Below are 27,115 nucleotides of genomic sequence, written 5' to 3' on the forward strand. Positions count from 1 at the left end.
TTTCCTCTTTCAATAGTCCAGATTATAAATCCAATTGAAAAAAAATCAACAAAAAATTATGAAAAATTAATTATATCACTTTCCTCCAGTTCTAACATCCTCATGAAACATGCTAATCTTTAGGTTAAAATAGAGCAACTTTCCAAACCACTGGTATGAAACATTTCAATACTAATACTATGAAATATGTGTTATTTTTATAAAAAACTTTTAGTTAAACTGTTTAAATTTTATCAGATAGGGAACAGTCTAGGATGAGTCTCTAAAAATAAATGGGTAGTTTCTAAAGTATAAACTATTGGCTCTGTTCTAAAACTGATTGAAATGATTTCTCCATATGATGTCACTCAAATAATCTTTTCAAGTCTCCATCCCATAGGTTGAGAAGCTCAGAGCAGAAGAGGGAATAAAGTAAACCTATGGCTAAATACTAATGGTGAATGATGGCTTCAGAAGAAGAAAATATCTCATAGTTTTCAACATGTTTTCCTTAATGGTTAAACATATTTAACAAAAATCTTTGTAGTCTTATTGTAAAAGCCTTTTTACTCTTATTTTACTGAGAAACATTTGAAGCCAGCAGAGTTAATGCAGGCTCATTTAGGAAGCCACAGCACTCTGCATTAAGACTTTGCTCTGTGCCCCAGCTTTTAGCCCAATTATCCCATATTGTGGGATGAGGGCAGACACTGTTCCCTCTCTCTGGTCTTCTTACATTTTATATTTCTGTGACATAACTGTCAATTTATCCAGGGCTTCTCAAAATTAACCAATCTTAGGGATCACTCTGGCACTTCTTAAAATGAGATTTCTAGACTCCTTCCTCAGCAGACTATGATTGGCTTGGCTTAGGGTAGGTCTCCCAAATCTACGTTTTTACACGTCTGTCTGGTATTTCTTACGAGCAGGTAAGTTCAAAAATAATATCCACCCCTCTGCTCTTCTTATCTCCTGAGGATGAACTCACTCACCCCATGGTGATTTCAGTCAATGGAATAGTCTTTTCTGTGCCCATTTTCACCCAGTCTTCCTTCCACCTTTCTTCCCGTTCATGCATACTTGGAGCTGGCACCCACATGCTTTTGATTTAAAGGACAAATCCCACTTCCCCACTTTTTTCTAAAACCTGTGGGATTAGAGTGTCTTCCCCCAAGGCTCTGAGGTTTGTGGCTAGGAAATGAGTAGAGGATTAGCTAGGATTATATGTACAGGGAGCATCCTAGAAATAATAGATGCTCAAAGCAAGAGGACTGGAGAAGAAAGACTAAGGACAGAGCAGGGACATGAGTAGGAAGAACACATGTTTACAAAACTGGGTGGAAACGTAAGGTTGTGGTCAGTCACCTTACATGGAGGGCTTAGTGACCTGTGCCAGGTGAGGCTAGGGATGATAAATGGGCAGATAATTGTCTCCAGGAGAGACAGGCTAAAGGTGGTACTAAGACACATACAGAAACAACTGTCAGTCAAGGTAAAAGATAAGAAAACCTGAAAAAGATAATATTAAAAATGACTAGCATTCTGAAGAAGGAGAGATCATAAATATCTGAGAGGATTAGGTCAACTTAAAGGCAAATGGCATTTAATCTGAATCCTGGAAGATGGGCCAAATTTTGAGAGATGCTATAGGAGAGGAAGGTGTTTTGGCAGAGGGAATTGAATTAGCAATGGCTAATTGAATCAATCTGTGAACAATGAATTAAAGCAAAAATGAGTAACACTAATACAGCCTAACACTTCTTCTAGATAGGTGATTCTTTCAAGGGCTAGCTAGCTTCTCCTACTAATAGAAATGACACTCCTGAAGGCAACACAGATGCTGATGTCATGATGTCATATATTTTACCCAAATTTCTAGGGATATATATCACATTTAAGCATTTGGAATTATCATTATGACTAGATATGGAGTTCAGTTAATACCTAAAAACAAGGAAGAATTTCCAGCAACCTCTTTAATAAGGATTGTTGCTCTATTTTTTTTTTAATTAGGTAGTAGTTTAAATAAAACTCTATGTTTTAAAAGAAATGTTCTAATTTTCTTTGAAGCACTAAATGAGGCTGAGACACAGCCTGGGAAAGAAGCCTTATAAAAGTAATATTTTGTGAAATGAAATCACACCCCTTATTAACAGGATATAGCAATAACCACAAACTAGGTGACAATTTTAAATAAATAAGTAATGATAGACAGTAAAAAAAAAAAAAAAAGAAAGAAAGAAAGAAAAGAAGAAGAAGAAGGAGAAGAAGAAGAATGATGTTAATTTAATGAGTGATCAGACAATCCTTAAGGTATCTCCCAAATCTAGTTTGGTATAGTGGACCCCAGTTCACATTTTAAGCATTCCAAGTACGTATCAGTAAAATAATACTGCTTTTAAAAAGCTATACAGAACATTTCTAGTAAAGGATTGCTTTCAGTACGCTACAGCAGGTCTAGTTTACACAAACACACACACATACACACACCATGTGCACCCAACTTTTACCATGCCCATCTGTTGAGTAAGATGGAAGGAAACTACAGATGTCTTCCAACCTACATGTCATGGTAATGAGGGCCTCAGTCCTGGTTCAGAATCAATCAGTTATAGTCTACATCTCATTATGTCAAGATTTTCAAATTTCCCTTGAGGCCATTCATATATGTTTGCTACTTAATAGAGTGCTGATTCATTTTTTGAATTGTCATTCTATGTTGTAAATGTTTTAAATCATTTTACAAGAAAAAAAAAAGCCATCTTAGAGTTTTAAAGTAAATAGCATGTGATGACCACACTCTCTCTCTATATATACACCAATGAGTTTAAATGCTGCTAAATTGAAATTGTTATGTTTAAACTGCATTCTTTCAGAACCTCCCATTCAGCTATCATCCAAAAGCACAACGTTTGTTCAGGCAGGCATGGTAAAGGTAATATTAATAGGTGATTAAAAAATCACTTGAGGGACATAGATAATGGTGTCTGTTCACTAAAATGTGTCAGAAGGATACTCGAAGAGCATTAAATATGAGGGAGAATTACAGTCAAGAGCCAGTAAACAAAAACAACATAAAAGGACACTCTGGGTGTGAATATTAGCAATGGAATGGGTCAGCAGAAATTAACGCAATGTTTTTCCTGAAGGACGAAAGGTTTAACCTTATCTGATACAGGTCCCTTTAGGCAAAAACTTGTAAAAATAAATGAACCAATATTTATACATATGATCTACTACAGTTCACAGCTTATTAATATTTTCTTACTTTTTAACTGAATGCCCTCTTCTGTTTCTGGTTCTCATCCAGATACTTTACTGCATTTAGTCATCATATTTTCTTAGATTCTCTATGCTCTAACAGTGTCTCAGACTTTCCTTGTTTAAGATGACCCAGACATTTCTGAGTATTATTCAGGTAATTTTGCAGAATGTCTCTCAACTTAGACATGATCAGGTTAGTGTTATAAGGGCTTGGGAGGAAGACCACAAAGGAAAATATCCATCCTTATTACATCATTTCAAACACATAAATTGTCAACATAATTGATCACTTCTAAGGTTAAATTTTCTCACCTGGCTGAAGGGGTATCTGTCAGGTTTCTCTGTAGTAAATTTACTACTTTTTCCCTCCTTTCTATATTATACCCTTTGTATATTATACTCTTTGGAAGAAAGTCACTATGCACAGCCTGGATTTAAGGAGTGGGCAGTTAAGTTCTCCTTCCTTGAAGGCAGAATATCTGCATAAATTATTTGGGATTCTACTGCACAAGAGATTTGTCTATTCTCTAAATTATTAATTTATTTTTTAATTTGGAAGCTATTTATTTATTTATTTATAATTGAGGAACTGGGGATTGGACCCAGGACTTCATGTATGCTAACTATGCACTCTACCACTGAGCTATAACTACCCCCCTCATTTATTTCTTTATTCATCACCTATTTATATCATTATAAACTCATCAATATTTATTTTATACTTTGGGTTATAATCCAATACTACTTTATATATTTTCTTGCTCAAATTATTCCAGTTTTGGACATTGGGAGCTATTTCATTTGACTTCTGTATCTCTTTGACATACAACCATCAATGTAGTATTTCTGAGCACTTCCTTGCTTTCTAGCACAAGATGCTCCAGGATAATCTTGTATATACCCTGCCCAGCCCTAGAATCAGGCAATCAGGCATTTATCTAATGATTCTTGGTTTCCTTTGTTGGAGAATGCTATTAGAAATCAAGATATGGGTGCTAAGTATGCTCATTACTACTGGGGTGTCACTGCCTTTCTAGGCTCTCTGAGCTGAGAAAACAATATATGTATGTATACTAACCTGTGTATGTATATGCATGTATGTATGTATGTGTATGTATATATGTATGTACATATATACACTTTTCCCCTAAACATACTTCTCTCCCTACTTATCTATAATCTCTCACTCCAACAGTAAGAAATCTGGCTTTTTCAATTTCCATCCATGGTTTACTTAATTGTTCAATTTCCTACTGACTCATTTTTAAATTTAGAGCCAAATACTGTTGTTTCTGAAATTTTATTGTGAATGAGTAGCATCTAGCATAAATTTAAGAAGTTAAATAGAGATATACCTTCCTTCATTCTCTCATGCCTATATCACCAACAACATAAACAACCAAGCAAGTCTTCCTCTGAGGTTTGCTCTTGTCCTCATTTGGTGGTAAAACCAGTAGGATCAAAATTCAAATAGGTTATATTCCAAATGTTTGCTTTCCAATTAGTCATTTGGAACTTGTGGCTTTTGTTTTAATTGAAACACTTTATAAAAATAATCAGAAGGTTTCTAGGCTAGCTCACAAAGGCCTATGTAACACAGAAAACAACTGTATATTTGCAATTAAAAATAATAGAAAATAACATTAGTAAGTACAAAGGGAAATATTAAAACAAGTAAGAAGTAGTGTTGTATTAACCTTAGATACAGTTGCTTACGCAAAGAAGGGAAGGGATGAGAGTGACAAGTCCATTAAGCGCAGAGAAGACATCTGTGAAGGGGCAAATCAGCATGGTGACTTCTGAGATTGCTGGAACACACAGGGTGAGATGTACAGTGGATTTTAATGAGCCTGGACCAGCAAGCAGTGACTTAATGATAGTAGGCTTTATATGTCGTGCCAAGAAGACTGGATTTAAGTTTAGAGAAATGGAAAGCTAATAAAGAATTGTATGCAAAGGCATGGCATAATCTGATTTGTATCTTAAAAAGGTTACTGTGATGTCAATCTTAAGGATGGATAAGAAAGGTGTGGCAATAGAGGTGAATCAATGAGGAAAAATTTGAAATGGTGAACCCAAGAGATGAAGGTCTGAACTAAGTCAATAATCAAATAGTCTTGAGGAAGAGGAAGAGTGGTCATATATGAAAGATGATAAAGAGATAAACATTTGTTCTCAATTACTAGTTGCTGTCACTACGGTGAGAGAGGAAAAAACCTCTATGATTTCCCTTTTATTGGGTGGAGAGATGAGGAAGTTAAAATGGGCATTGGTTGGTGCCATAATCAAGACAGAAGATGTGGCTAGAAGAAAAGTCTGGAGCAAAAGGTAGTAAGTACTTTAGTAACATGTTTTCCACCAAAAGTAGTCTTGTCTTTCAGTCATAATTTAGGTATTTTTATAGTAATTTATAGTGGGAGTGATTTCCTAAGATACCTGCCAGAAAATGGAAAACAGAGAAGGTACAGAGGCATTACAAAAACTTTATGTGTACTTATAAGAAAAGATTATCAAAGACGTACCTTCATAACTATATGAAGTGCCAGACAGAAGAAATCACATAAAGACAGCATACACTGGGCCTTCTTGAGAGGGTAGAAAGAAAGTAGGACAAATACCCAAGGAGTCACAAAACCAGGCTCCAGTCAGGTACTGGCACCATCAGTCCAACTGGAGGTGGGCATGTTTGGGATTTAGGGAGAGAATTGTTGATTGGAAGAAATGTGTAATGGGTTTCTTTGTACAAAGTCAATCATGAATCAGATACATGTTTTTATGATAATGGAGTAACACCCTATATTATTTTAGTTATGAGTTCTACTCATAAAGATTTCCTATGGGTCTCCTTGGGATATGATTTGATAAAAGTAAAATCTTTTTTGCCAGTTAGTATGTCTACTATATTCTCTATAACTATAGCATATTTGATGAGTGATTTAAATTTCATAACTACTCATAATAATTTTTTGTAACACAAGTTCAATTTTCTAACCACTTAATATTATATTTGACCATCTATTTTCCTATGTGCAAATCAAACACCTTCTTTCTATGACATGTCTTCCTTCCTTCTCATTATTTCTCATGCCATTTACACACCTGTGGGTTCAGGAAGAATAAAACCATAGCAATAGAAATGCAGGTGGTGTGCCAAGATCTCCGGAAATCTGAAGCTCTTGAAGGTCTAGTCATCACTTAGTATTCATTTTTCCTCCAGAAAACAAAACCCACGACATTATCAATAATAAAATCAAACAGTCTAGTCCAGATCATGAGCTATTTCCTCATGCGGATTAATTAATTCTAATCCAGAAGCTGTCATATAGCCTGGAGTTAATTTCATGCTTTGTTTCTTCTCTATAAAAAATGGATACACAGGATACTGATGAACAGGACAAGGTTTATACGCTTCTCCTGTGTTGATTTTATTATACTAATGAATGTGAAAAAAATAAATAAACGTGATTAAAACAAAGAAAAAACAATTTAATGAATGTTTTTAAGAAACAGCAGCAAAATATGTGATGAGTCAATAAAGTGGGGAAGATCTCTAAATATAATCATTGTTCTTGAAGGATGATGTTAAAGGTAAGAATGTTTCTGTGGAAGATTCCTGAAGTGTAGACTTGAGTCAAATATAATCTAAATGAATACAATAATATCTTAGTTGAAGGTTTTAGCTAATGAAAAAAAGTAGCCAAAGACTACACTAAGAAAATTAGAAGTATCCAAGGGGAAAGTTCGACATTTAGATTTGCATTTGGAAGCTTCCATGTCAACAAATACTGTTGGCTTTTTAAATCACACATTTTTTTCAGGTATTTTTGAGGCCATGTATATACATTCAAACAAACATAATAAAGATTATGAAAAATTCATTAATTTATTAATTTTTAAAACTTTAGTGAGTTCTAATCTGTTATGAGAACAAAGATGTTCACCAGACAAGCAAGAATACATGAGCAGTCTAACCAAGAGGCAGACATGAACACTGCTTGAGCACAACACGGTGTTCTTCAGTGTAATTAGTGTTAAGAAAGGATTCCTATCTCACCATCTTGGGGAAACTCAAAATGCTGTCCTGAACATAAAACTCAAAGGATGGACAGGAGTCTGGAGAACTAAAGATGGGTAATAGATACTAGATGGAATGGAGATATCAGGGATTATGGTCCGGAGGCGAGAGAGAGCTGGCTATGAGTGGGAATCATGAAAACAGTAAGGAATCTCATGCACAGGACTTGGCAGAGACAAAAACAATAAAACCAAAAACAACAACAACAACGAAAAACAACAACAACAAAAAAACCAGCCAGTGAGATTGGGCTGGGGATGGACTGTATAAGATCTTGAACAATAATTTAAAGAGTTCGGTTTTTGTCTCAGGGGATCCAAGCTCTAAGCATTTGAGAAATGATTTTATATATAATTATTTCACAAGGTCTTTTTTTTGGCAGGTAACTATGTGAGTAGTATAAGAAATGCACTCAATGCTAAATATGGAAAAAGTGTTGAAAAGAGAAGATTTAGAAAACTTGAAAACCATGCATATAGAGCCAATGAGTGACCTATTCCCCTGGGGCTGGAACAGCTGGGAGGTCTGAGGAGATCAGCCCTTCTCTATGGTGCTAGAAACTAGCAGGGCCCCACTCTGTCCTGTCAGCTTAAAACATTACTTCACTATTGAAGCTTCTATTAGACAAGGGAGATTAAATATAGAGCAAAATATTACCTATTTTGAAAAACTGAAATGCTGTTGACAAACTGTGGTATATGAAGGCTTAGAAGTATGGTGGGGGCACCTCAGTGGCTGCCAAAGAAACAAAGGGTAAACTCAAAGATGTGCACTTCTGCTGTCCTTGCTTCAATCAGTGAAGCTCTTTAGCTGTGGATTTTTATTTAATTTTATAGATAGGGCTTTTGTTTAAGATTCTGATTGAAAAAATATTTTCATTTAAAAAAAAATTGAAAACAAACGTTGTTTAAGGCTCATATTTTCCAAAGCAGATTTTTTAAAAACGTCCCTTTATATATAATTCCTGAAGGATTCTTGATCCTAAGAGATTCATTATTACCTAAATTAGCTTTATGAAACAATTCTGAATTGTCTTTAATTTTCTTTTTTTGCCATGAAAATTTTTCCATGAACCATAACAGATCAGTGGACCACCTTTGGAAATGCTAAGCTTTAAGATAAGCAAAACATATAGACGTCACTCCCCAGTGTGGTATTTACAACATGTCTCAACAGTCTGGAGTATGTTGCCCTCAATATTAAGATGCTTTCAGGAATGTTTTCTGGAACTAGACTTCTTGGGTCAAAGCATGGCTTTGCCTTTATCCTGGTAAAATCTGGGTAAATCAATTAATCTCTGTGTTACTACACTTGTCCTATCTATAAAATGTGGGTAATCGTAGTATCTTCTATCTAGGGTGACTGTTTGGATTAAAAATGAGTTTATATGTGTAAAATATATGGAGCAGTGTCTTTCCAGGGTAGAAGCTATACTACTGTCATACTGTCAGCTATTACCATTGGCATTTTGTACGCGTTGGGTCTTATTAAGAAATTGAGCCGGCTTTTGGACTTTAACAGCGTTTGCTCAGACTAGTATACCACCTAGCAAGTTGTCTGCTTATTGTTCATCTCTCCCTACTGTAATGCATGCTCCTTGAGAGTAAACAGTTTCATCTATTTTGTTTGTTGCAGTATCTCCAGCATTTAAAAGAGTGCCTGAAAAATAATAGGAACTCAATAAGTACGTGTTGAGTGAATGAATGAATAAATTCCTATTCCACTGAACTAAAACTAATTCAAGGGTCCCTTCAATGCCTCATGTGGTGATACTTTGATATTTACAGAGCAGAAGGGAACTCCAAAAATACCCAATGTAAGCAAGGGAGATATAAAACCTATTTATTTTCTTAGAGCTCAGGGCAAGTTCAGTTTTCAACTCTCACATAGTAATTTGGGGGCCCAGTGAAGGTTTTCTCATTTAATCCCACAAGACCATCCTTCTACCACAAACAGAGCTAACTTAAGGATCAAGAGAAGGAACGATGCTTGGTGTCTTTCCGAGGGTATTTGGACCCCAGGATATATTTGAATCTGTGCTCTACTTTCTATGGCTACTAACCTTATCTGCCACAAACTTAGGCCTGTCTGTGTGTATGTTCCAGAGATGGTAGTATTCCAACTATACTGTCTAAGTGCTACAGAGAGAATTGTGTGTGTGTGTGTGCGTGCGCGCACGTGTGTGTCTGTGCAGAGGAAGAGACAGGGTAGGAAGGAATCTCACTTCACTGCCCCTAAGAGCACATGTGCCCAATCAGATCATCTGCCTATTTGGAGAAAGAAAAAGAAAGCCTTTCTTCTTTGTCCAATCAGGCTTTTGTTGAGCTGATTAGAATTAAACTCAGAGAATGAAGTAGGACAGAAAAGGGGGAGATTGATTCCTACGAGAAGGGACATGATGATACCCCTGGAAATAGAAAACAAACTAGAAAGTCTGGGAAAGCAGAGAGACATATTTCTAAAGGAAAGAGATTTGAGCAGTGGCAGGAAAATTGGGGGCCAAAATTTGGAGAGTTTTTGAAAAATGTCTCTGTGTGCAATGTGGTAAAATTCTCCTTTTCCCATCTCTTCAAGACAATTTGGGTAAAAAAAAAATTATTTTTAAAGATTTTGGAACTCCTGCTGGCAGTCTTTGGAGACACACCCTTGCAGAGCAAGCCATCGTGTAACAACAGTATGACTGTTATTTTTGTTGTTGTTTTTCCTGTTGCTCATTGGTTTACACTGAAATTGTATTTCAAATTCTGTATCATCATTAAAATAAATATTTAGGAACAGTAAATCTGGATGGGGAAACAGAAGGTCAATCAGCTTTTAGGCTTTTTTAAATTTTCTAGGTTTTTGATGACTTTAGCAAAGTCAATATTCTAAATTTTCTCTAAGAATTGGTCAATTTTTGGAATTAGGCAACTAGAATAAAACCGATTGTAAAAGTCATGAAAGAGCTTAAAAAAACCTTCACTTGCATGTTGCAATGTGTCAGAAGTACATAAAATAATGCATAGCCAACACCTGTGCATATTTAATGAGTATGAAGGAGCTGGTGCAGACATATGGAAAAAAATACTTTCTTATAATATAATACTGCCTGTGAACTTTACATAAACACTCTGTGCCATATCATATTTCAAAATTTTCTACAACTGAGTGCATTAGGCAGAAGTCAGTTGAATAAAATAAATTAATGCAAAAGAGTTAGCATATGGTGAAAGAATTACATCACAGATTTAAGGATATTAACTCAAGCACAGTGAAAATTAAGTGTAAGATACTATTTATGATGAAATTTATATAAGATGAAAAATCAATGAGACAAAGCTGATTTTATGGAGAAACTGTAATGGCATAAAAATACTTGTCATAATATTAAGTGAATAAGCCACTATACATATAATGTATGACCAAAACTATGAAAAATCTGCTTGGAAAGAAAGTCTGAAACAAACATACCTAATATTATATTGACAGGGAGAGCTTTTGGGAGAGAGCCTTGATGATAACTTGTTTCCTTTCAAACTTTCTATTTTTCTCCATTGCTCAGAACAAACACTAATTTGTTTTAAAATAAGAATAAAATTAAGTAAACATTTCTTTTTAAATAAATGAAATGAAGCTTTGCTCCAATAATGTCATTGCTTTTCTCACAACCCTCTAGTGAGACCCTACAGTTCTATTTATGTATTACATAGATGTTCTAGCACATATATGAATTTTTACACATTTGAAGTGAGCAGATGCTTATTTCTGGTGGTGGTGTTGGCACTTCTTGGGAGGAGTTAGATGATAAACTTTGTAGGAATATTTGGGAGAGGAGAGCAATTTTGGTATATCTTTAGTGCAGGCAGTAACAACTCTTTGAATCACTGACATTTCTTGTTTGTTAAATTATGCAGGCCAAGTAGCTAATAAAAAGGTAATATTTCATTGTACTGATTCTGAATGTAATCAATTTTTTCTTTCACTTAACTTCTTTTGTTGTCAAATGTCAACTTAGTCTTATCTTCACTTTTCAAAACACCAATCTGATCATCAAGGATTTGGTAAGGCTAACATAATTTGCCTCATATTTTCTGAATTTAAACATTCTTAGGGGAAGGTGACTCAAATGATTTGTAGAATAATGAATAAACATTTATACAGAGAAAGTAGTGTTACATCTTTCACACCTTCTTGCTAACAGTAATAAAAACATTTAGTAAAAATAAAGGCAATATGTTTCCTATATTTTGAAAGTACTAGAATTAAACACCAGATTTCATAATGGAAAAAGCACATATGTAAAGAATACCAAAAAGCTAAATATTTATAAACTAGCATTTTACAGGCATGCCTTGTTTTACTGTGCTTCATTTGGATGTGCTTTGCAGATATTATGACTTTTACAAGTTGAAGTTTTGTGGCAACTCTGCACCAACCAAGTCCATTTGTACCATTTCTTTCCTGACAGCATTTGATATTGAAACGGGATAGGACCTAATACTTGGGACACTTGCTACAGCGCTTGCATAGGCTGGGACCTGAGACCCTTACTGCAAAGCTTGCAACAGAACAAATATCTCCTCAAGCAACAGAAGCAGGGTATTGCCCATGATCCCTGCACACAGCACCATCAAGGGGATGAGGATGGGTAGATGACCTAGCCACCCCTCCAGCTCAAATCCTGGACCAGCCCATACCCTCACCCCATTTAAGCTCGCACCCACTCAGGAAGGGAGCAGGGGAATCTGTTGCTTATTTTCACTCCCTCATGCTGCATCTCCAGTCCCAATAAAGCCCTGCCTGAATTTCTTGTCTGGCCTCTTATCAATTTCTATTTGATTAAGGAGATAAAGAACCCTGGTCGGTAACAATATTTTATTTTTATTCCGCATCTCATTTGTTTGTCATTTGATTCAATACCCATGATATAGAGTTTTTCTCTCTCTCTCTTTTTAAATGGATGGTAAGAAGGTTTTTAATGTGTTTACTCTTTAGGGTACAAACAAGTTTGATACACGAATAAGAAATGTGTTCTTATAATAAAATTCAAGTATGAAAAGGCAGACTAATGGTTCTTTACAAAGTCAGACTGTTGATATTTATTACATTCCTACCAGGGGCATCCAGAAATGTGTTAGGTTTTTAAGCAACACAAAGATATATGGACACAGTTGATTTCTTTCTTGTGCTTGGAGTCCTATTTTGGAGATAAACCTTATACTTGAAAATTCTCTTTATAACGATGTAACAATACACATTCTATGTAAATCAGGCCCCAGCATGTGCACTATGAAACAGGTGAGGCCACATGACTGCAATGGTAAGGGTATGCTTAATTGCTTTAGGAGAGCTCTTGAGCTGAAGAATGTACTGAAGGAATTATAAATGCTTACTGGAAGGAAGAAAATAGGATACAAGTATAATAGTCAAGCAGTTGAGGGTCATGTAAGTAACCAATATGATTGGAGAAGCATGAGTCAAAAAAACAAGCTATATTACATAGAGCTATTTGATACAGGATTTTGAATAACAGACTCTAAAGAATGGAATGATTCAAATTGTTTCAAGTTAAGGAATAATCACCATTATTTCAAAACCTGATTTACTTGGAAATTACATACTATTAAGAAAAACTTTTAACTCTTTATTTAGTAAGCAGTTCAGCTTTCTTCAGCTTTGTTTCGCTTTGAGCCCATTTATCTTTTGTAGGATGAGGTAGGCCTGACATATGGTCTCAAGGTTTGGGGGCAGAAGAAAAGGTGGATATCAAAGATCCAGAAATACGTGGTGATGACAGCAAATGTAGATGGGTATCTAAGGTGAGTCAGAGGTGAATGCTGGAGAAATATCAAGTAAAAGGGAAATACGGGGTAGAGACCAAAAAGAGAAAAATACTGTAAGATGTAAGATGTCAGCAACAGAGAATAAAGTAAGCTACAGAGCAGGGCAAGATGAAAGGGCTGGAATTTCTTTATGTGTATTAGGTGTATTAGGCAGAGAGAAATGCTCGTCATTTGTGTCAGCAGTAAGCATTAAGCACTTTGGAAAGGCATTCAGTTTTACTTCTTTGGATAAGAAGCTAAACACAACAAAAGCAAGAAAACATTTTGGTATTATTTGTTAAAAATGGATTTTTTTGTGCTGTGGGGGAGGAAGGAAATTCCACAATTACTAAAAATAAGGTGAGTCACAAATCATTAGTCGTCACTAGTCCCATCATCCTCTAAAGAGGCTGGAGGTATGAGAAGAAATAAGAGAAGATGTTGGAAAAAAATTGCTTTGGAATAGGGACTAGAAAAAGGGAGACGGAATTTAAACAATTAGACTGTCTGTCTTGGCTCTATTACTTTAATATTACATTAATGTATTTTATGACTATCAGTCTTTGTTTGCCAGAACTTGCATATGCCCTGCTAGCATTTTATAAATGGAGGACCCATCCAAAAAGAATAAATTATTGGGAATTATATTTCCAGTTATTTGGGCATATTTGAGACACAGGATGCATTGTTTTGAAGGAATTCTTAGGCTTATTGGTTCCTGTTAAAAGAAAATGTATCCCCATCATGGTTTTATTTACATCAGAATTTACTTCTGCATTCCATCCATTAATTTTGACACATATGTAAACTGTGTATCAACAAGGAAGAATTGATAAATCACCTATGGTGGGCATGGAACATTTTTATCTTGCCAGATGGTCTGTGGTTCATTATAGTCTGTTACAGTCTTCTAGTATTTCTGATCCTTACCCTATATATAAGGCATGTGATTCACATGTTCCTACTTAAGAAATGGAACAACCATTTTACAGCTTGAATTTTTGTTCTTCTTATATTTCTATAATGGCAGTCCTATTAACCCAAAGATGCAAGGGTAACTAGCTCATACACATGAACCGATCATGAAGGAGCTTCTGCTGTGTGTTGTATATGGAAGGACCTGCAAACCAGTTGGGGGGAGGGGGGCGGTCACCAGACTTCCCTCACCACCCTTCATACATTTACACTGTGGCCCTGCATCTCACAGAAGCAGTTCTCTCCTAGTCCACAAACTACTGCCAAGTAGAGTCTGTGAAAGGGAGAGCATGAGGAAAGTAGTGTCTTAAATTTTTAAATACAAATAAATATACATTTTCAAAAATTGGTTTTTATTTTAGGTTATATCCTTTAAAAATATCTTTCTTCATAAAATGAGCAAGATAATGGATGGTCTTCTTTTTTTTTAGTTAAACAAACACAAATGTTTACATTTTTGGACATGTATTAGTCCATTCATCCATACATCAACCAACCACTATTTAGACTACAGGACTTTTAAAATAGAGATACTCTGATATCCCTCAAAATGGAAAGTTTAATACTATAAAACTTTTACTATAGGTACATATCTTGACCATCAAGTGTAAATTATGAATGAAGATAAAGAGTTTCTCTGATAGATTTGAAAACCATTCCAACATTGGATTAAATTCAAGGCAGACTATTCATTTGCATGCATACATGTTTTACATATGTAGCATATTATATATATAATTCCTGAACTCAAGAAGATTGTCTTCTAATCAGAAAGATGGATATGCAATGGACAATTGCAATGAAGTTTTTTAAGTGATATAATTAGAAGTATTAAAAAAATTATATGAGTTTAGAAGAAGATACTCCCTGCTTGTTACAGAAAGCATCACATAGAGGTACATAAAACAGCTTGAATCACTGAGCTCCAGAGAACTGACTTAGAATATAACTGTCAAGGATTACTTATGTTTGGAGAAGTCATAATGTCAGAGGGGAAAAGGGCCACTCAGAAGTCTACTACAAACATAGAAGAAAGAGTCAAAGTTAGGACCCACTTACATAGCATGAATGTGCTTCTATTAAACATTAACTATAAAGATAACAATGATACAACATAGCTAATGGCACCTAAGAGGTAAGAATTGGCTGATCAGCAAAAAGCAATTACAGTATTACAATGCATTTACGAGTACTGACGATCTGCAACATGAAGAGTTAGACTGCACCATTAACACAAAATGATTTCTGTGCTTAAAAAATAAGATGCCACCAGATAATGTTTACTCTTACGCAAAACTCTACAAACTTCAACTTATACAAAGTTAAACATAGTTCCCAGATAATTCCTAAGAACAAATGATCACGTATCACCGTGCTGGAGTGGCGGCTCCATGGTAAAGTGGAAAAGTGTGGACTTGGAAGTCAGACAAACTTATCCTTGGACTTCATTTGCTAATTAGAGGAAGTTATTTCTTAGGTTGCTTGTTTGAAAAATGCAGATAATATTATCCTCTTCATCGAAATTTTATGAGGATTACACAAGCTATTATATGTGTAACCTAGAATGTTAAAAGTTGCCATTTTCCTTGAAATGCCAAGATCTTTTAGATATGGAAGATGCACGACCAAGTGATACATTTGCAATAGAGGAGACCAAGAATCAGTTTCAGAAACCCCTCAAGAACCTCATAGCTAGATGGAGATCAACATAAAGAGTGCTGGTCAACAGAAATATAAGGTGAGTCATTTATGTAGTTTTAAAGTTTCTGGTAGTCACATTAAAAACAATAAAGATGAAAAAGTTGAAACGATTTTAATATTTAACTCATGAGAGTTAAAGAGTAGCATTTCAACACATAAGCAACGTAAAAATTGTAAATATATGTCACATTTTCTTTCACAGTAAGTCTTTGAAATCTGGTGTGTCGTCTATTCTTGCAGCACATTTCAGTGGAGAACATTCAAGTGCTTGATGAAACTATGTGATTATGGATGCAGTATCAGACCGTGTAGGTATAAACATAGTGCTTTCTCAAAGTATGATTGATTCCAGGACTAGCAACACCAGCACTGGCATCTTGGCTAGAAGTGCAAATTCTCAGACCCTGTCCCAGATCGACTGATTAAGAAACGCTGGAGATAGGGCCTTGCAGTTTGTGTTTTAGCAAGCTCTCCAGATAATTAGGATGCCCACTAAAGTCTGAGCAGCACTAATGCTAAAAGAACACACTTCTCAAAATCAATGGGGATACACATCACTTAAGGATCTTGTGAAGTGTGGAATTTGATTTAGTAGGTCTCAGGTGGGACCTGAGCTGCTTCATTTCTAACAAACTTCCAGCAATGCGGATGTTGTTGGTCCGGATGACGCGGGAATGGTAAGGGACTCAACCCCAATGCAACCCTCAGGGTGGAGAACTACAGGTCTAGAATCTGAAAGAGGGTAGGGAGAGATTTATGAGAGAGATTATTGGAGAAGAGCTGCAAGTCCCATCCCTCCCTTAAGGCAGGCTGGAGTGTCACTTTCTTCATTAAAGCTTAGCAAGAGAGATTTTAAAGGGACCACTTGAAGAGTTTGAGATCTCTGGAGGACTCGGTGATGTCATCAGATTCCTGCCCAGGATACCTGGGTAGTATGAGTGATGGTAGTGAGTTTCGCTGGTCAGAAAGCCAAAGTGGGCTGTGCTTTGTCTGGGAGTAAATTCCCTTGTAAGTCAGGTAAATAGATGCCTGTGGGTTTCCTGTAGTCTAAATGTGAACCCTGCAGGAAATAAACCCAATCTCAAAACTTTTCAAGTCCTGACTGAGAGGCTGTCCTTCAGTCAGGTTGTTGTCCTTCTCAACAGCTGTGAGGATTTCACAGCCAGAGCCTGGGTTTAATGGAGCAGAGAAAGCTGTGGGCTAGTGGAGGATGGCTAGTCAATGAAGAGACCCATTGCAGGTCTGGGAGTTGCAACTGGAGGGGCCCTGCAGGGGAGACAAGTCCATGATAGCAAACAAGACAGAAAGAAAATTAGCTTCAATATTTTAAATATTATACAATATTTTATATCTTACTTATCTATGATACATATTTTTATATGTACAAAACATGCATTACTATATATTTGTGCTTAGTATTTGTTAATATTTTTACACAAGCAGAAAGAGGTCAACTAAGAAACAGCCCTGAACCCACTGTGTTCCAAACTGGGAAGGGTCTATAATGTCTGTGAGCAGATGAGGAGGAGATGAAGGGGAGAGAAGGACCATGTGCCCGCTCACATGACAGGAAGCCCCATATGAGGAGGGGAGACTAGGTGACATGAATCATTTGCCTTTGGATTACTATCAGAAATTAAATATTCAACCTTCAGAACTGTACTATGATTGTGACTGACAGTAAATTCAGGGCTTATAATTTCTAAGAACACAAGAAAGTCATGAATTTGAACTGTTGTTGTTGTTGTTTTATTTAATTTTGTTTTTGTTTTTCAACAGGAACAGAAGAAGGGGCTGTGGGGATAAAAGGATAGTTGTGTCAATGTCACAATAGCACCTTGAATTCTGTTTGTTCAATACAAAGGCTAAGCATTGTAGAAAGTTCTATATATGCTATCTGCACACATCTTCTCCTTATATAAGGAAAGGTTTAGATGAAAAGAAAAACCACTGACCATTAAGTCAATTACAAATAAAATATGGATCCTAGAAGTAATACTGAATGTTACTGTGGCATCATGAATAGTAAATAAAATATACATTTCCTCCCAAGATCAAGAGAGTAGATCACTATAGTATGAAAGCTAGTTTAAAATTACTTACTTTGAAGTCTCCTGTTAACAGCATATCTGCATTTTATAGCTTTGAGTCAATAACTTTTTTTTTTTAAACAAAAAAGTCTATTTCAAAGTGCTCTAGAAGAAAACACTGACTGCTAGGAAATTAAAAATCACAATTAAAGAGGTTTGTAGGTTTTACTGATGCATGTTGGTTTTTGATCCACACATAGCATCCTGCAGGTTTAATAATAATAAAAAAAAGATATACAATTAAATACACTAGGAATCACCTGTTTTCACTGAACATATTTCTTGTGGCTTTTGATTCTTATTAGTTCAAATCAAAACGTCTCCTATTATTTCAGGGCATACAAGCTCTGAAGTGAGCCAAGCCAGTATTATCCATCATGTGCTAAACTTTATTCACAAAGACACAAGTTTCCCCCCTAAAGATTACTAACATTGCTTAAAGGACATGGTGGATTACAACAGGTGCAGAAAACACCTCCAACCTATTTCAATGAAGACTTTGAAAGTGACATATGTGAGAAGCAATAGATCTGGGAGTAAAGAGTGGCAGAATTTTCCTCAGGAGAAAAGCATTAAAATACCAATAATTAGTTCAATATTCAATCAATGATTTCATGAATGTCTGGGGGATATCTATATGTCAGGCATCGGCTTTGGAGGATACAAAAATTCACCTCAAAAATTACGAAATAAGCATCCTAACATAGTTTCATACCCCATAATAAGGCCTCGTTAGGCTAGAAGCTGGTAAAAATTCAATCTGCAAGTCTAATCATCACTCATAACACAATATTGACTCAAATATGTCACTTTCCCCCAGTACATTTTCTTTCAATTTTAAGTCAGGTATATTACTAGTAAGGAGAATTATAGAAGACCTGGAGTTCTGATTTTTTTTTTATCAGACTCAGTAGTCTTCAAATATTGTTGATATTATCAATCCTAACCAAATACTTGTTTAAGTGACAGTAAGTTCCAAGATGATTATATTTTGATCTAAAAGTATCCTCTTAGATCAGAATCTTCTTCTAATTTTCAAAAGAATGTTATATTTTCTTATTCAATGTACATTTAAAAAAACTGGTAATGAACACGTGATTTTTTTTTTCCCAATCATATTCTACCACTGGTATTTATAATAAGGTCTGATGCTATGCCAAGTAGGAACTATGCTGGAATGTGGGCGGGGGTGGGGAGGGAGAATGAGTTAAAAACAACTTCCTGACCTCTGAAAGCAGATAATTAGGAAGAGTCTGAGCAGTAAATACATAATTCACAGACACACACAAAATATTAGGTATCGCTACCAAGAGATGGGCTATTTTAACATAGACTTTGGAACAGTTAAAACTGCCTGGAGAAACTGGAAACAATTTCAAAACAGAAGACATTTTAAGCTGGAGAGAAGTGAGGTACAGGTAGACTGGGGCACACGTGTGGCCAGGAATGATTGAAAGATGGAGGAACAACCCAATTCAAATTCCATTTTTACTGAAGCTTTAGGCTTGGTGTCATCACTTAGTGCCTTACAGGACATATAATAGCTTCTTAATGAATACTTGATCATTGAATGTTTCCAGAAGAGGTAGGATCAGGAAATACTCATGCCTCATCTTGTACTTACATATGTTCAACAAATATGACCTCCTTTAGAAAAACCTGCAGCTCTGAATCCATAGCTCTGGTAAACTAAGAAAGAGGTAAATGATAAGCCAGATGAGAGAGTGAAAGGAGTTCTATTTCATCTCTTCCACTTCAGGCCCCCAGAATATCTTTCCATTGTAATTAATGCCAAGTGTGTTCTTACAGAATCAAAGTAAATGCTGCTAGAAGAAAATTCTAGTAACACAGTTTCTATTTAAAGCAGAATAAAATGGTAATGTTTAAAAAAAAAAAGGGCACTTATCGTGAGTTTAATTCTAAAAATACGCAGGAAACGAATATAGGTGAAGGAGGGACATATAAAAGATGGGAATAATTATTCCAGTAAAACCAGTAATACAATTCTTAACTTACAGCTATGTGGCCCATTAGGTATGAAAATTCTCTGCATATCTCAAACAGTTTGCAGACACTGATTTCAGAAGTTAAAGGCACTGTTTCACTCTTGATAGAATTACTACTTTAGAGAACTAGAAGGGTGAAGGGGACAAATATGACTTCTATAGCCCTCACAAACTATGGAAGAGTGACAGAATGATCACATTTCTACTAGAGTTTGGCACAATACATTAAAATTTATAACTGTATATTCTCTTATCACCAAGGGCTATCTTACCTTGTTTTGTCTTTTCATCACCTGGCAAAATACATAGCACATAGGAAACATTTAAGAATGGTTGAATAAAGGAATAAATGTCTAAATGGTGAATAAAGGAATAAATGTTTAAATGGTGAATTATCTTATATATTATGAGGCAGCAGCTTCCAACCAATGATATATATGATGTTTCAGTCTTTGACTACAAGGTCAAGATATCAAACTACACGTATGCTCTAGTGCAGCAGTTGGCAAACTTTTGCTATAAAGGGCAAGATAATGAACATTTTTGGCTTATAGGGCCACACAGTAGCTGTTGCAACTACTCAACTCTGCCACTATAGTGTGAAAACAGCCATGAGCAATAGGTAAAGAAATAGACATGACTATGTTCCAATAAAACTTTATTGACAAGAACAGACAGTGGAAGGATTCTCAGGCCCAACTCACTTTGTACAGCTTTGTTAAAGTTTGGGTAAGAAATAAAACTTTAAAATATTTAATTGGATATCATTTTTAACGCTTTGATTTCGGGAAAAAATGAATTAATCTTAGATCTATAAAATTACAAAAAGAAATTTCCAAACAATTGGTTTGCTTATTATAAGATGTTTAGAATATGAAGTTTTTACGCCCCTGTTTCTTTGATCTAGAGAAGTAGATTAGAAAAATAGGCACTATACCATTGAATTACGTTGCTTAAATACCGACTGTCATTGAAAACAGCATAGGCTTTGCACTATTACTGCTTTGTAGGGGAAAAGTGGAAAGAGGACAGAAACGAAGGAAGGAGGGCAGAGAAGGAAGGAGAAAACTAGAGAAGGAAGAGGCCAGTTGAATGTTTCAGCTTCAGGTTTTATATCTGCACTCAAATGTATTTGCCTGTCAAGATTCACATTTTCCAAAATAACTCTTTTTCATGTTCTAATACTAAAGCTAAAAAAATGTTTTACAACCCTGAAATTTATGCAATTTACACAGAAAGTTTCTATCTTATTTCCAAAATTGGAAGAAAGTGACTAATGCTATGATACAAAACACAGCTATAGAAAAAAAAAATCTCCCTTCTCTCTAAGCAATCATGTATATAGCATATAATTTTAACTAATAAACATTAAGTGTTTCAGGTGCAAAGTACTGGCTGTGAAAATTTATTGGTTGTTTCAGCTACGTAAACATAATGAGTATCACTGAAAGGCACCACAATTTAATGTTAGAAGTAAACAGTTTGTCCTCTTTTCTTCCTATCTCTTGTTTTTTCCTAAACTGGACTAGGGATTAAAGAAAAAAAAAGTCACTCTAATGACAGTAATTGTCGCTTAATGGCAAGCATGCTGTCAAATTAGCCTAAGTGTCCATTTAAAAGCAAACTTTTATGTGGTTTGCTAAACTATTAAGGCTATTAGTTGAGACGTGGAATTGATTTATTTTACCTGTTGCATTAGCCTCATCTTGCATACTCTTCAGTTTCTTATATAGGGCAAAGTAAATGCACCTTGATGTTTTATAAAATTGAATTTAACATCAAGCCATTCACTGTTTAAAATATACTTTTACTGAAGTACAGTCAGTTTTCAATATTGTGCCAACTTCTGGTGTACAGCACAACACTTCAGTTCACTTTTAAATGCTACACATTGCTATAATAATCAGAGGGTGACTAAGACAGCCAGAATCTTCATTACTGGTAACTAAATGAAGCTTCAGTAATAGAGTCCAAATGGAAAATGAATTTCATGTCACTGTGTACCAAATATAATTAGTAGCAAATAGGCTTTATTTTGATGAGGTTATAGGTCCCTTGATCATAAACCAAGAGGTAGGCACTTCTTCACCTAACTAAAGGAAGTTAGAGAAAGAACAGCTCCTTTAACAAAAACCTAATTTTTACTTGACAGTGAAAAAGGAAATACTTGACCTGATAAAGGGTTAATATAAACACAGTGTAAGACAATATAATTATAAAATTCTAAACTGTATATTTAATAATAAATAGACATGTGGAAAAGATACATATTCAAGAAAATTGTGTCTATTCAGGAATAAAATCTAGCACATGTAATATGGATAGAGGGTGTACACAGGATACAGTCAACTACGCAAGGTGGCATATTTCTTCTGGTCACCACTCTTAATTAGGAAAGAGTTTAATTTTATTTTTATTGAACTGTAGTTGATTTACAATGTTGTGTTAGTTTCTCGTGTATAGCATAGTGATTCAGTTATATATATTATATATATATATATATATCTATATATATATATATTCTTTTTCATAATAGGTCATTACACAATATTGAATATAGTTCCCTGTGCTATTCTATAGGACCTTGTTTTTAAATCTATTTTATATATAGTAGTTTGTATCTGTTAATCCCAAAGATTATAAGTTATCCCCTTTCCTGCCTTCCTCTCTGGTAACAATTAAGTTTGGAAACAGTTTAATGTTCATCAGGAAAGAGTTGAGAACATTCACATTTTACAGAAAAGAAGAGGGGGTACAAATTAGTCACAGGAACAAAGAAGATACAATTAGAGAAGAAAATAAATCAGGATTTTTTGCATCATGGAAGTTACAAATTGTGCGTTGATTTCTGACCATTGAGAGCCTCACTGCTGCTTTAACAAAACATTGCTTTAAAAAGCATAATGATATTAGTTAATTTCAACATATGGTAAGGTCCCTAGTAACTTAATTCTTGCCTTATTAAATATTATCATGATAAGTATCTAACATCATTTTTTGATAATTATTAACCAGTAAAAACTTAAGGTTGACAATTTTTATTATTAAATTTCTAGTATATCTAGAAAGGACTCAACCGATGAACTTATTTCAGAAATGTAAGAATAATAAATTTATACTGTACTTTTTAAATGCTTTTATTAACTCTAATGAAGTTGATATTAGAGAAGAGCTACAATATTGTGCCACACTATTCTCCAGCTTCATATACACTGGGATGAGGGAAGCTGTAGAATATTTAAAATTTTCTCTTGCTAACTTCTCTATCCATAAGCCCCTTTACACATGGTTTTCTTGGTTTATCAATTCCTGTCATCATTTATGACTCCCCACCCTGAAAGGTAAGAATATGGTCACTTGTATCATTCATCAACTGCTCTCTCCTGCCTCTTCATAATTTCTTATTATTCTTTTATTCACAATACTATTGGTTACCTTTGCAATTTAAATCATATTCTTAAATCTTAAATATCATCACCTGTACACATTTACATGAAGATGCCTTTCCTTTACCCACCATCGCCCTCAGATCTATTTGCTATACCTTTCCATTTACACTACTGAGGCTGAAAAATTTACATGTTATTCTGTAAATCATATGTAAGTCAAATGAAAGAGGTTCCAAGTTGAACTTTTAGAAGCTTGGTAAGTGTCCCTACCATGACTTTGGAGGACACCATGGACTAAGGTTGACTCACACCTGAAAAATCTAGAATACTGGATTCTGTGAGTGGCAGCCTTCTCTGATATGCAGCAAATAGCAGTTTAATCACTCAAGCTGTGCTGGGGTAAGGGGAGGCTTTAACTTTGTCTGAAGCTCATTTAGAGATATTTACAATACTACACTTGTCTGCACATATTAATAACTGAACTGAGGATATTCTATGTGTGTGTGTGTGTGTGTGTGTGTGTGTATGTGTAACTGGATGACTTTTATTATTTGAAAATGACTCTAAAACTCATGGAGATCAACTACCCAAAATTCACACACAGCTATGAAAAGATAGCCCCTCAGCATGAGTTTAGAAGAACAGAAAGGGAAATAAATACACCCATCTGTCTCATTTATCCTATTGTGAATTACAATAATAATACATATGTTAGGGAATAATTATCTAATACAGGAATGCTGCAGTATTATTCATGTATATAATAAATATTAACTGGAGAAAGCAAATGAGAATTTCCAGGAAGAGTTTTTTTATAACTACAGAGGATGCTTAGCTTTACTCCAAACCCACCAAAACAGTTCCAAAAAGTCAGGTCTGGGCATGTTGGTCTTTCAGAGAGTTACCCCTGTGGTTCTGATGTACAGTTTCGATTGTTTATAATCGTTATAGATGAATGTTAGCATCATTTTAGTTAATTATTATGCCTCTTCTCTCCCCCACAACAAAAAAAACTGGAAGTTTTATTGAACATATGTTACCATTATGAAAAATGTATATCCAATAAAATTACACATAATACTATATTATATATAAGTATATGTATATAAAATATGTACATACACACATACAATACTAGCTATTGTTATATATGATATTAACAAGAGATCTCCAAAGAACGTGGCAGAGAGACTTGGGTTGATGGTTGCTATCAGGGCTTAATCTATGCAAAATAACTTATGAAAGACTGTTTCTTCTCTGGAAAAGTTTGTATTATATATAAGGGGTGTGTGTGTGTGTATGTGTGTATAACACAGAGATTTAAATAATTTAATATAAGATGATTTAAATTCAAGACCTTTTTGCCTCCTAAGTTTGTGATATTAACCACCCAGTCTACTACTTCATAATTGTGCCTCATTTGGGATTATGCACTTACAATGAACATCTGAGAAAAGTCAAATGATGCTAGATTTCCCATAGCCATCCCTGTTGGCTCTGTATTACTTAAAGATAAATGGTATGTGATCAGGTACCAAAATTATCCTAGAAAGCAGAAAATACTCTCAGTTCAGTGGAATAAGGGAAAGATAGGGCAGCAATTCACAAATGGCTTGTTAAGACAAAACTTTTGGAATGGTAGAGTGCTCTTAGATTTCAATTTACATGATTGACATTTCTTTCAAATGCTCTACAATTCATCCAGACAGAAACAGATGGGCCATCTGTTTTCAAGTTTCTCATCTCTTTATAGCTCAGACATATCTCTGATAGCCAAACTTTATAAAGGGGAAATGGCAATCCTCATACATGGTTTGCTATCTCTTATTGTCTCCCCTTCAAGGATATAAATTTTTGTATAAGAATATCCAAACTTCTAAGAGCAGAAAATAGCTTCTATTCATACATCTACTCTATGTATGGACTTATACAGATCCATGCAAAATTATTTTTGCTTAACAATGTTAGGAAACTCCATTTATTACAGTTTCCAAAGCAGATAGGAAAGCAATAGGGAATCTCCTTGATCTATAATGTCTCCAAGTCCTCTGAGCACATAATCTCACCCCTATCATATACAAACAAGAAGTTATTCCTAAAAGGAAACAAGGTGCTAGGTCAAGGTGAAATTTGTGATGACACCACAATGAAATAAAGGTAGAATGAAGATGTGGTCTTATCGAGGAAAACACCTCTACCCGTTACATTGCTTTTCCCCTTTTAAAGTTCAAGTGTTCACTTTCCTTCCTCAGTTATTAAAACAAGATTCTACTCAATCATTGATACACTGCATGTTACAAATCTTCATACCCTATAAAATCAATGTCTCAAACAGAAAATTCTCACCCAAGAGTTCTCTCTGAACTGCAGTGAATACTTAGGCAAATCATGGTGGTAAATCTGTTAAGAAGCTTTATATACTTGTCTCTTCTATTTCCTTTTATCTATGGAGTTCTGCTCTCTTCAAATTTCACATGAGCTTTCTGAGGGCCTTCACTTGCTCCTCACAGTAGTACACAAAGCAAAGAGCCTTAGCTCAGAGATGAGATGTCACAATGCTGGTTGTGTTAAGACAAGAATTGTGGTCTTACATGTGCCTTCTTGTTTTGGGGGATTTTGGGGGTGGTTTTTTGTGGTACAATATACATAAAATTTGCCATTTAGCCATGTAAGTGTCCAATTTAGTGGTATTAAGTACATTCACATTTTTGTGCGATCATCACTGCTATCCATATCTAGAGCTCTTCCATCATCCCAGACTGAAAACATGTACCCAGTCAGTATTTACACTCCATTCCTCCTTTCCCCACTCAGCACTTGGTAACCATGATCCTATTTTCTGGCTATTGAATTTGACTGTTCTAGGTACCTCATTTAAGTGAAATCATGTAATATTTCTCCTTTCGTGTGTGGTTTATATCATTTAGCATAATGTTTTCAAGGTTCATCCATGTTGCAATACATATCAGAGTTTCATTTAAGAATACTCCACTGTGTGTGTGTGCGTGCGTGTGTGTGTGTAAGACACTTTGTTTATCCATATCTGTTGCTGGGCATTTGGGTTATTTCCACCTTTTGACTATTGTGAATAATGTGGCTGTGAACATCTGTTTATGAATATTTGTTTATATATCTTCATATGTTTTGAATCATAGATTTTTTGAATCATTATTCCCTTGTCAGATAGATGATTTGCGAATGTTTTCTCTCACTCCTTAGTTGGCATTCTCACGCTCTTGAAAAGTGTTCTTTGATGTAAAGAAAAAGAAGTTTTTGTTTTGATGAAGTCCAAGTTTTAAATTATTCTTTTGCAGTGCTTTCAGTGTCACAACTAAGAAATCATTTGGAAATGCAATGTCATGAAGATTTCTGCTATGTTTATTCTATGGTTTTTATTGTTTTCATTTTTGTATTTAGGTTTTTTCATTCATTTTGAGTTAATTTGTGCATATGGTGTAAGGTAGGGGTTCAATTCCATTCTTTTGTATGTGAACATTCATTTTTCCCAGTACCATTTGTGGAAAATACTCTCCTCTCACTGAATGGTCTGACACTCTTATCAAAAATCATTTGAAGAAAATGTGAAAAAATCATTTGACCATATATATGAGGGTTTATTTCTGGTCTCTCCATTCTATTTCATTTGGCTATATGCATGTCTTTATGTTAGTACCCCACTGTTTAAATCACTGTAGCCTTGTAATGAGTTTTAAATACAGGAAATGTGAGTCCTCCAACTTTTTTTTTTAAATTGTTTTAGCTATTAAGGGTCCACTGAGATTCTATAGGAATTTTAGGATGGGTTTTTGTATTTCTGAAAAAAAAATCACTGGAC

General features: G+C 35.0%; 1 protein-coding gene across 10 annotated transcripts in view; it reads right to left on the reverse strand.

Annotated features, from left to right (window-relative positions):
- Positions 1-27,115, reverse strand: part of ZNF804B (zinc finger protein 804B) — a 775,441-nt gene that overhangs the window by 248,979 nt on the left and 499,347 nt on the right. The window contains exon 1 of one of the 10 annotated variants that reach the window (XM_072965054.1): positions 25,627-25,674. The exons of the other annotated variants lie outside the window; for them this stretch is intronic. The gene's annotated coding sequence lies outside the window, so the exon portion shown is untranslated. Of the gene's footprint in view, positions 1-25,626; positions 25,675-27,115 lie in introns of those variants that run through there. 10 annotated transcript variants of the gene reach the window in all.

Source organism: Vicugna pacos, chromosome 7, assembly GCF_048564905.1.
Source record: "Vicugna pacos chromosome 7, VicPac4, whole genome shotgun sequence".
Classification (NCBI taxonomy): Eukaryota; Metazoa; Chordata; class Mammalia; order Artiodactyla; family Camelidae; genus Vicugna; species Vicugna pacos.